Source organism: Phoenix dactylifera, chromosome 11 (assembly GCF_009389715.1).
Source record: "Phoenix dactylifera cultivar Barhee BC4 chromosome 11, palm_55x_up_171113_PBpolish2nd_filt_p, whole genome shotgun sequence".
Lineage (NCBI taxonomy): Eukaryota > Viridiplantae > Streptophyta > Magnoliopsida > Arecales > Arecaceae > Phoenix > Phoenix dactylifera.
In genome coordinates, this window is record NC_052402.1 from 17,820,394 (window position 1) to 17,832,987 (window position 12,594).

The window sequence follows — 12,594 nt, forward strand, 5'->3', positions numbered from 1 at the left end:
GGAGGTCGCGGTCCACCGGCTCCAAGTAAAGCCCTGCAAACCTGTGCGGCAAAAGAAGCGAAGTGCCGCCCCAGAGCGACAACGGGCGATAGCTGAGGAAGTCGACAAACTCCTCAAGGCTGGCTTCATCCGGAAAATATCCTATCCAGAGTGGCTCGCCAATGTGGTCCTTGTCAAAAAGACCAGCGGAAAATGGCGCATGTGCGTGGACTACACCGACCTGAACAAGGCCTGTCCAAAGGACAGCTTCCCACTCCCTAGCATCGACCGGCTCGTGGACTCCACCTCGGGACACGAGCTATTGACGTTTATGGATGCCTTCTCCGGGTACAACCAGATCCGGATGGCGCCGGAGGATGAGGAAAAGACGGCCTTCATCACCGACGGAGGTACCTATTGTTATAAAGTAATGCCCTTCGGCTTAAAGAATGCTGGAGCAACTTATCAGAGGCTGGTCAGCCGGATCTTCAAAGACCAAATAGGCTGAAATATGGAGGTCTATGTTGATGACATGTTGGTGAAAAGCAAAATGGCGCAAGATCATGTGACCGACCTCAGTGAAGTATTCTCCACACTACGAAGGTACCGAATGAAGCTCAATCCGGCCAAGTGTGCGTTCGGAGTCACCTCGGGCAAGTTCCTTGGCTTCGTAATTACACAGCGAGGAATCGAGGCCAATCCTGAGAAGATCCGAGCGCTCCAAGAAATGACGTCCCCGAAAACAGTCAAGGAAGTGCAACGGCTTACGGGCCGAGTCGCAGCTTTCGGAAGATTCGTCTCCCAATCGGCCGAGCGCTACCTTCCGTTCTTTGCGGCTCTCAAGAAGCCAAAAGACTTTTTATGGTCGGCCGAATGTCAGCAAGCCTTCGAGGAGCTCAAGTGTCTTCTTGCCTCTCCTCCGTTGCTCACGAAGCCTCAGCAGAGTGAGCTCCTCTACTTGTACTTAGCTGTTTCTCCTGTAGCGGTGAGCTCGGTCCTGGTTCGGGAGGAGAGCAAGCTCCAGAAGCCGGTATATTACACAAGCCAGGTCTTGAGGGATGCTGAGACCCGATACTCCAAGCTGGAGAAGACCGCCTACGCCTTGGTCGTCTCAGCCCGGAGGCTCCGGCCCTATTTTCAAGCTCACATGGTGGCCGTGCTGACCGACCAACCGGTGAAGCAGATCCTGCAGCGATCAGATCGTGCCGGTCGGGTTACCAAGTGGGCTATCGAGCTTGGGGAGTTTGACCTCGAGTATCGGCCCAGGCCGGCGATCAAGGCACAGGCACTCGCCGACTTTATAGTCGAGTGCACCGTGCCGGATGAGCCCGAGCTCGGGCTAGCGCTGGTGGAGCAGACCCCGAGCCCGACTTGGACCCTGCATGTCGATGGTTCTTCAAACTCGGGGGGTAGCGGAGCGGGCCTCATCCTCACCAGTCCAGATGGAGTGGTCGCCGAGCAGGCCCTACGCTTCGAGTTCCCTGCCTCTAACAACGTGGCGGAGTATGAAGCACTCATCGCCGGGCTCAAGTTGGCCAGGGAGCTAGGAGTGAGGGACCTAAGGGCCTTCAGTGATTTCCAGCTGGTTGTGAACCAAATCCTGGGCGACTTCGAGGCCAGAGAACCCACGATGCAAGAGTATCTTCGGAAAGTGCGGGATCTTACTTCGACTTTGAGCTCCTTCCGCATCCAACACATCGCCAGGACGGGGAACCTCAGAGCAGACCAACTATCAAAGCTGGCGTCTTCTCGCATGAGCGAGCTTCCAAAAGCAGCGGCACTGGAGTACCTCCAAAAACCCAGCACGGAGGAGCCCGAGCCAGCCCTTTGCATTAAAGTTGTGCCAAGCTGGATGGACGAGCTCATCAGCTACTTGCGGGATGAGGTCCTCCCCGGCGATGAATGCGAGGCTTGCCGAGTCAAGCGTTTGGCTGCTCGGTACATACTATATGAAGGTAAGCTTTATCGAAGATCCTTTACCTCTCCCCTCCTCAGGTGCCTTCGCCCGAAAGAGGCGGATTATGCAATACGCGAAGTCCACGAGGGAATTTGTGGAAATCATCTGGGGGACGAGCGTTAGCGCACAAGATTCTGCGCCATGGATACTACTGGCTGACACTCCAGAAGGATACCCTGGACTTCGTTCGGAGATGCGACCGATGCCAGAGGAACGCCAATATCCAACGACGGCCCTCGGCCCCGCTGACCTCGATCAGCTCCCCTTGGCCATTCGCCCAATGGGGAATTGACATCTTGGGATCGTTCCCTCTGGCGACCGGGCAAAGAAAATTTCTAGTTGTCTCCATCGACTATTTCACTAAATGGGTGGAGGTCGAGCCAGTTGCCCGGATCACCGAGCAAAAGATACGAGACTTCGTTTGGAAGTCGATAATTTGCAGATTCGGACTCCCCCGCGTCCTCATATCAGACAACGGTCGCCAGTTCGATAACACCCGCTTCAGAGAATTTTGCTCCGAGCTTGGCATCGATCACCGCTTTACCTCGGTCGCGCATCCCCAGACGAACGGAGAAACCGAGGTACCGAATCGTACTATTTTGCAGGGGCTCAAGGCCAGACTCGACCGGTCCAAGGGACAATGGGTCGAAGACCTGTACAACATCCGGTGGGTTTATCAGACTACGTTCCGTATGCCCACCGGTGAAACTCCTTTCAATCTGACGTACGGAACAGAGGCTGTCATCCCGCTGGAGATCGGGCTCCCTTCTCCACGGGTAGAGTATTTTGACAACAGCACCAGCTCCTCACAGCTCAGAGGTAACCTGGACCTGATCGAGGAGACAAGGAAAGCCGCCCGAGTTCGCATGGCGAGGTACCAGCAAAAGACAGCGCAATACTACAACGCTAAAGTCAAAGTTAAATCCTTCAAAGCGGGGGACCTCGTCCTTAGAAGAGCTGAGGCCTCCCAGCCGGCCGAGCAAGGGAAGCTGGCTCCGAACTGGAAGGGACCCTACCGAGTCGCACGAGTCCAATGACCCGGGGCGTACAAACTGGAGTCTCTCGACGGGACCCCCGTCCCACGAAGTTGGAGTTCCGAAAATCTTCGGGTGTATTACCAATAGAACCCCAAGGGGTTCTCCATTTCAATCATAAATCTCACCTTTCTACAATGACTTGCTCACAATTGCTTAATTGTGCTAAACTTCTCCTGATATCTAAATGCTGACTCCCAAACGACCCAGCCCAGGTCGTATATACGACCCTGCTCGGATACAGCCTGAACCGAGAAGCCGGACGCCTCGGCAAAAATTTGGAGCGCCGATATCGAGCTCGGCTCGATCTCCATCAAATACCTCGACTACGGTTGGGATGCCCCGATCCCTCGGGATGACGAGAGTACCCTCGCGGTCTCTACCAACCATCGAGCTCGCCTCGATCTCCACCGACTGTCGAGCTCGGCTCGATCTCCATCGACCATCGAGCTCGGCTCGACCTCCATCGATCATCGAGCTCGGCTTGATCTCCACCGACCATCGAGCTCGGCTCGATCTCCATCGGCCATCGAGCTCGGCTCGATCTCCACCAACCATCGAGCTCGGCTCGATCTCCATCTGTCGAGCTCGGCTCGATCTCCATCCAATACCTTGACTACGGTTGGGATGCCCCGATCCCTCGGGATGACGGGAGTACCCTCGCGGTCTCCACCAACCATCGAGCTCGGCTCGATCTCCATCGGCCCTCGAGCTCGGCTCGATCTCCATCGGCCCTCGAGCTCGGCTCGATCTCCATCGGCCCTCGAGCTCGGCTCGATCTCCATCTGTCGAGCTCAGCTTGGTCTCCATCAAATACCTCGACTACGATCGAGGTGCCCCAATCCCTCGGAATGACGGGAGTACCCTCGCAATCTCTGCCAGTTATCGAGCTCAACTCGATCACCAGCCATCGAGCCCGGCTCGATTTTCGCCGACCCTCGGTGCCTTGCTCGATATGGGTGTTCCATTCATCCTTATGTCGGACACTTCTAATGGAAAGCACCTCGGCCAATATTGGGGTCCTCCGCCGAGTCGACTACGAACTGAAATCTAGTCGAAAGCGCCTACTTGAGCCCTAGGTCGGTTTTTCGGCCGCTCGGTAAAATTTAATCCCGAGCTCGGGGGGTGCAATTTAAGCTACAAGCTAGCTACCTAATACGATTAGAGCACGGCGCCCCGCAGCTGGGGCCCCGAGCTCTACGGCCGTGAAACTGACTCAGATCTAAGAGCTCGACAAGCTCGGGCATTTTTTCGGTCTGAAGTGCCTTAGCAACTCGGGAGTCCGAGCAGCAAAGCCTCGGAAGAACATTAGCTAGAAAATGGGTTAGAGTTGGAAGAGCGAAAATTAAAGAATATTTTCATTCAAAAAGCCCGAGGGCCAAGTACAAAACTAAGTCTCGGCCGTGCGGTAGACACGGGCCGACCTCATGTTACAAAAGGAAAAGCTCAAAGCTAAGAGGCGGCTGTCGCGGCGTCTCCGGCCGAGATCTCCCCGGGCTCGACTTCAACGCCCTCGGCTTCGGCCCCCTCGACAGTAGTCCCGGGCTCGCCGCCTTCAGGGCCTCTAGGCGCAACCTCGGGAATGGCTCCCCGAGCAGCCTCTTCTGCGGAGGCCTCCGGAACTGCCCCTCCAGTCGCCTCGGCTTGCTCTGCCCCGAGGCCCTCAACTCCAGCTCCGGGCTGAAGCAGATTGAGATCAAAGTCGGGGCAGAGCCGGCGCAGTTGATTACGGAAGTCGGTGAACCCTTGAATAAGGCCGTTCACGGCTTCCTCCTCAAGCAGCTCCTGGAACTCTTCCAATTCTCAGAAGAGCTGGACGGCGTTCCGGGCTCGCTCCTGGGCCTCCTTTTCCCGGGCTCCGAGCTGAGTTTGGAGCTCCTCGACCTTGAGCTCTGCACCCTTTATTGCCTGCTCGCGGACAGCGAGCAGGGACCGCGCCTCGGCTAGGCGAGCCTCAACGGCCCATAGCTCTGATCTCGTCAGAGCGTGGGCGGCCTTCTCCTCATCAAGCGCCATCGATAGGAGCTTGAATTCGTCCTCGGTGGCGCCTACTCTGAGCAAGAGCTCCTTCTCGTGGCGCTCGAGCTCCGCCAGTTTCCGATCGGCCTCCTCCAGAGCCCGTGAACTCCGACGGGCACGCTCATTGTAATCCGCCCCAAGCGTGATCAGCGTCTCGACCTCGTGAAGATGCTGCGATCAAGGCAGAAATTAGGTCGAAAATAGAATTGGAGCACCAGAGTTAAAGATGTAGGAAATAAGTGAAAAAAAAAACTTAAAACTTACCCGAACAGCGGAGAGGCGGGCCGACTCCAAAAATTGGTTCAGGCTCATGGCCTGAATCTTCACCCTATCGGCTGGAAGGAGTGCGACGCGGAAGAGTTGCCGCGCCGTCTCAATATTCTCGAGGGCTGAGTCGCCCTCGGACACCGTCCACTCTACAACATAGGACCGTTTTTCCGGTGGTGCCGCCCCTTGGCTGCTGCCCGGCTCGGATGCCGAGCCCTCGGGTCGGACGAAAGGCCGACCAGGGATCTGTGAGAGCGGCGCCGGGCACGCGAGCGCCGTGGTCGCCCCCCCCCCCCCGAGCTTCCGGGCTCCGAGCTCGGACCACCCCTCCTGGCAGCTTCAGAGGGGCCGACTTGGGGAGCGGAGACCTTTGCCGCTTTCTTCTTTGGCTCGAGCAGCTCTCCTCCGAGCTCTGCAGACTTTCGGAACCGGGCAGACAGAACTTCGCTATTCGTTACCATTTTCGCGATGTCTGCAAGGACGAGCAAGATAAGAAACGCAAAAAAAAAAAAAAAAAAAAAAGAGAAGAGAGAGAGGGCTTCCTACTGTTACCCTTACCCTTAGGACGTGCCGAGCTCAGGCCTACATTCACCAAAGCGTCCTCGCTTATGAGGCCGCTTAGGAGGATACCGTCCCCGAGGCTGCGTACGGCGTCAAGGACCCCCTGCTCGCGCGTAGAAAGCTTAGGGATTTTGTTGACAGCCCTGAGTCGGCTCGGCCTCCACCTAGGGTCAAACCCCCACGTTCGCTCGGAACCCAAAAAGAAAAATTTCTTCTTCCAATCGTGAATGGACGACGGGGCGCCTTGGAAGAGTGGTCGACCCGCCCGAAGGGCGACATAGAGCCACTCTCCGTCTCCCGGATTCGACTTCAACATAAAAAGTCGCCGGAAAACATTCACGAAGGTCAGAATTCCGTACGCCAAGCATAGCGACAGAAATCCGACGATCGTCCTCCATGCGTTCGGAGCGAGTTGCGCCGGGATCAGCTGGTACTCCGTGAGCAACTCGTTCACGAACCCATGAAAGGGAAACCGTAGACCGGCCCAGAGTGCCTCCAGGTACACTCCGATCCGGCCTACTGGGGGGTTCGTTACTCGATCCCCCAAGCGAGCGGGTTCCAATCAGAACCCTCGCTGAGGAAAGAACCACTCCTCGACCATCTCAACTTCAGCCTCGCTCATGACGGACCCGACTTCATTCGCACCAGAACCCATTGGAAAAGAGAGGAGGAAGAAAGAGGGGGACTCCGAATGAACGAAAAAGACCTGTGGGAGGTTCGCCGGAGATCGGTTACTTCGGGTTGAGAAGAAAATGGGAAGAAGATGAAGGTAGTAGGAAGAAGACGAAGGATATATATATATACCCTACCGACGGCCCAGATCAGCAAAACGGAGCGCTGCTCCCCGCTCGGATCACGACACGCGTCAACCCTAAGAGTTAAGGGCGCCGCATTTAATCCGAACCGACACTTCGAATACGGAAGCGTCGCGTCGGATCGTGTGGTCTCATTATGAGCCCACGACGTGAGGACGCTTCGAAAAATGAAAAGGGGGATGATAAAACGTCTCTGGAGAAAGAGGCGCTGCCCATTAAAAGCATCTCGAAACGCGCGAAAATTCAAAATCCCCTAAACCACATTAATACTACTTCCCGTGCTCGAACTTCCGAATAGTTCGAGCTCGGAAGTCGGGGGATAGTGTTGGGGGGAAAAAGTGTCGCCACGCATTGGTGAACAAACCCCTCCGAGCAGGGGCCGACCGAGCAGACCCCTCCGAGTAGGGGCCAGCCGAGCGGATCCCTCCAAGCAGGGGCCGACCGGGCAGACCCCCCGAGCAGGGGCTCACTGAGCAGACTTCCTTCGGCTTGGGGACACAGTCTTACCAACCTGAGGACGCCTAGGTTGCACACTAAGGTTACGTCCACCTGCAGCACGGCCGTGCAGACAATTAATGTGTAAGGGTCATGCAGACACCCGGTTCACTCAACAGTCAAAGCGCATGGCCCTTGCAGGCCCCTGGGCTTACTCAACAATTAAAGCGTATGGTTTCCGTCACCTACGGACATCAAGTCTCTCACGGCAAATCCGCATGCCTACAAATGATGGCGACTCCGCGACGACATGCTCCGGCCTAATCTCCTACCATGATAGCATTGACTTACATGAACAAGCATTGATGACCAATTGTACGACAACCAATTTGCTCTGTCACATCACAGGTAGCCTGATCCTCCCTATAAAAGGGGAAATTCCTCCACTTAAGGCGGGGGTTCTTCTTTCCGTCTCACTCTTTCTTTCCTCATACAGACCCTTGACTGACTTAGCCATCGGAGGGCAGGCGTCGGAGAGCCCGGCCACCGGCTTCTTGCAGGTCTCCAGGAGAACGCCGCCCACCGACGCGCCGCTACCCAGGCAGCGGAGCTCCTCTTCTCCAGCCAACGGCCGCCCCCGGGTCCAATTTTCCAGCAACAATTAGTATACGTGTTTTTTTTTTTTTTGTTCTGGTTTTAATGCTCCTGCCTCCCAAACTCCTCCCTCTATTAATTAAGCGAATGGTGGAGAGTCAGAAGAGAAAAGAAAGATAACTATTTTCTCTTCTGGCCACCGTTTCTTCGTTCCCTACCAACATCACCCTGTTTTTGGGCCCAAAAATATTAGGCCTCCTTAAACCTCAAGCCCGAACGAGTTCAGGCCTCCAAGAACTAGGTCGAAGAATATAACTCGGCCGCGGAAGCTATTGACCGCCCTGGATCAAAGAAAGCCACCATGAATGCCACAAAAATAAGTATCCCTTACTAAAAAAAAATTAACAAGAAAGGAAGAAGGAAGAAAAAGCCACCACGTTTCATCTTCTTCACTACTAGCCTTATCATCCTGATATCCAAAGAGCAGTGCTGTGGTAACCTGGAAACTTCATAGAAAGTTGGACGACTGATATGCAAGCTCTTCTATTGCTTCCATTTTAAATATTGTCATTCAAGCTGCTAGTTTGTGGAGCAATGAGAACGTGAAGACCTATATAGTCATATGCTTAATTCCACACTGATTACGCACTAGAAAGACTTTGGATATCTATGCAGGCCAAGAAATTCAAAATTAGCTAGTTTTCTTCTTTTTGGATAAGATCTTAGATTGTTCGAAACAATATTAGAGTTTATAGCCCATAGGTGGAGCAAGGGGACCTACAACAAGAGCCTTTTTGGGGCTGACTATATATTAACTGCAGTTTTTATAATTGGATTTGATTAAGTTTGGGTCCTTAACCTAGCAAGATGCCAAGATTTAAATAGTGAGATATTTGAGTCCATGACTTACATGGTGAGATATGTGAGGGTGTTTGTAGTTGGATTTGATTCAATTTATAGTCTTAGCTTAGCAGGAATGCAAGAGTTTAAATATTGAAAGTATGTAATCTGTGCCCCCGTGCGCGCGCGCGCACACAGACATATATATATATATATATATAGTCCAACGTTGATTATACACCAGAGAGATCTTGGATACAAAAATATTGAACCATTCCTAGTAGAAAAATAAATAATTGCAATGTCTCTCCTATGTGGAACTCATTGACTTTGTATTTTATGTACAAGATCTAGTATCTCAAATCATTCCAACACCTTTCCCATGTGGACTATTTGTCCTTGTATTTTACATTCAAGATTTAGTACCAAATCTTGATGACATCCTATGCAAATTTACATTATCAAACAGAAAGCCATCTCGCATACTCTTGGATTGTCCTGAAAATTCTCACTCGACTATCTTGAGCTTGAACAATGAAACCTGGCCTATCATTGTCCAACATCGTCCTTGCTCAATCTAATGTTTTGAGGTTAGCCATAGCCTGGTCCATTCACTGCATGGAAACAACCAAACTCCGTTATTTAAACCCAAATGGGATTTAGCCATAGTTTCCACAACCTGGCTCGCGAATTCAATGAACGCCTTCGCTCTTTGATTGGCTTGACCAAAGAATGTGATAAAAACCCACCAAAAGTTATCGCCACCCTAGCTGGCCACAGCCTAACCCTCATCTTTGCAACCTACGCTCTTTAGCGGTATCCCGGGACTCGCAAGCCCGGCTTTCCTCCTTCCAGGCTCCTCAATAGAAACCTCCTCCCCTGTCCTCGGCGGCATTCCATCTCTATCCATAAATCCATCATGTCCTTTTCCATTTTCTAGTGGAATAATGCCAATAGGCACCGCATACGCTACCCTTTGGCGATCTACAAACTCGTAAAAGATGAGTGTTGGGGCCCAGTACTGCATCCATAGAACATGTCCCATGTGACCTCGTTCTCATCTTTTTGTGTGGCTTGGCTTGACGTATGACCGGGAACCAGAACCTAGAGAGCCGTTGGTGTCCAACTCTTGGAATTTTCACGGGCCATGGCTTTTGGCACATTGGTTTGGATGTCCTTATCTTTTCTCTCTGAGCCAGTTTTTTCTTTTAATTATTATTATTATTTTTTAAGGTAGCATGCATGATTCTTCAGTCCTACTCCTAATCCAATTACCTTTTTTTACAATTCAGACTTATCTGGAGAATTAAAGGAGTGATGCGAACATGATGTGTAGAAAGCCACGTAGATCTTCATATTACCCACCTAAAGTAGGCTAGGAAACCAACATTTTGATCATACACCGAGCTAGTAGTTACATGAACTATATAATATATTTGTAAGGAGAAAGATGAGCTATGTTAATCAACAATTGTAGAGGACTCTGCAAGTTTGTATCACTAAGGGCTACCCCATGTATAGGCAGGCACCTCATGAATTGGGTGGTGTCTAACACAAGTAACATCGATGTTGTATGGGTTATGCAGATGGAGGCAAAGCTAAGGTAAAGCTCCAATTACATTGCTTTTATGGATGGCTTTTTTTTTTCCACTTCATATAGCATTACGCGTAGCATGCATGCTGCATGTATGCACATGCATATGTACCTATTTATATAAAAATATCATTTATAATGATTATTGCTCGTTAGTAGTTATTATATAATTATTTAATATTTTATAAAAAATAGAAAAATTCATCAAATATTATTCTGTGTCAACCTAAAATTTAGATGGATAGTGGCTTGTTATCTAACCAACTTGCAATTTCCGGTGTTTCACTACTCTCATAAAATTAGGAGCCAATTCAGGATGTTTAATCGCATGACACAAATTTGGTGGCTTTCACCACATTCAAATCCGTGGATTGCGAGAGAGAGAGAGAGAGAGAGAGAGAGAGAGAGAGAACCATAGAATATGTAATTAAGAAATGTCCAACTAGAAACAAATCCTAATTGGAATATATGGTGGCTGTTGTCGATGGATGACAGATTTGACAATAGGAAGCTAGAGATTCACATGGAATCATGTCATCCCCTAATATGTTACTTCCAGGATGGCTTTGATAGGGACATGATAGAACATCTTTATAGGTTATAATAAATACACTATGAAGTATGGAGTATATATACATATTTTTGATAATAAATTTATTTTTTCAAAAAAGGGAACAATCTGCTCCATTGAGATAACGAAGAGTATAAGATAATTAAGCAAGTTCTACTTGCTTACTTTGTAACTTAAGGTTATGTTTGATGTCAAGAATGGAAATCAGGAATAATTTTTTTATTCCTAGGAAATCTATTTCTAGAAATTGTCGGAATGATTAGTTTGATTTCTTTGTTTAATAATATAATAATATTATTTGATAGTATTATTAATATTGCAATATTAATAGAATAATACTAATACTACTAATACTAAAATAGTATTATATTATATTAATATCATATTATACTATTCCAATAGTGTGCAGTGTGCTTCACTTTGCTTAAGACATATTCAATATTATCCTCAAAGCAATCAGGTGTTACAATTGCAAAGTAGGCCATTTCACAATGATGGCTACGTAGAAGATGGGACGTACATGGGGAGATGGCAGGCTGTATTTGTTAAGTAAATAGATAACAACAACGTCTCCTTTATATATATACACAAAGAAATGTTATATATATACACTTGCACTATCATTATACGCCGAGTAAATCACACTTTCCTATAACAATCTAGGATTTCACATAAAATAGCTAGCCAAAAAATATTATTTGAATTTCTTGATTCTGTATAAGTTCTCACATCTATCCAGCAAAATAAATACATGCCCGCACGGTTCCTCACATACTTTTTTCGTTTAAGTCCTGACGTGCTCATCAGGTTAATGGTTCAAATCCATTCAAATCTAATCATAAATACTATTTGTAACAATTCTAGTCGGAAGGTATTATTTAGATTTTTTAATCTTATATAAATATCCAATATATATCTAATAAAATAATTGGTATGTGACTAAATAGACGCCTGCATAGTCCTTACATTCTCTGTCTTCATCTCCTTCATCAATTAGAGGCGACCCATGTCTGAAGGATCCTAGAAGAAATTGGTTCTTGGCATTAAAGTCCTCGATGATCTTCATACGACGCTATTGTCTCCACGGGCATGGAAGCGTTTGAGCTAATGTGAAACCTGCCCAGGAAGGGCAGCTCACGGGATAAGTTAGAAAACAAAAAAAAGGGAAAAAAAAGTGAAAGGCCGACAGTTGGCATACAACCGGTATCGTTCCAGCTTCCATTATCCTACAAAAAAAGCTCTAGCTTCGTCTTCGCTCAAGCCAACGTCATTTTTTTTTTGTTTTTTTAATGTAAATTAAGCCTGCATGGCCGATGATTCAACGACCTTCCAAGCTTCTTCAGATCATCAGAAGTGCATGCAGCCAATTATGAAGACGCTAAAAAATCCAAAACTTTGAGACCATCTGTTTCCTCTAACGGACTGAGGTCACCAACCAGTTATAATTCATCCAATAAGTGATATAAAAAAAAATCTTTATAAACTTGTCCCCCACCCAAAGGAGGGGCAAAAGTTTTAGGCCATCTCTTTTCTCGTTTTCTTTCGCAAGGCCATGGAGAACATCCACCTTCAATTTTACTAATGAAATGAAATAATAATAAATGAAAATAAAAAAATAGAGATAGGGAAAAGAAAAATTTAAAATAAATAAAAAAAAGGAAGGAGGGGGGAGGAAACTCCTCTTCTAAGATAGAAACCACATAACCTATATATACTAATGAAGGATAATCTCTAAATTTGTATAGGCCCTTTCCAACAAGCGAGTTGCGTATCAGTGATTTTCAATGCAAATGCATTCTATGTCCAAACGTAAGTCCTTTTCAGAGTCTCATATGTGCTCTCCAACTATTTAGATATGCCTCACCTCTCATATTAGCTTTTGAGTCTTCTCTAAATATAATTGACCTGGACCCTCTCATATTAGCTTG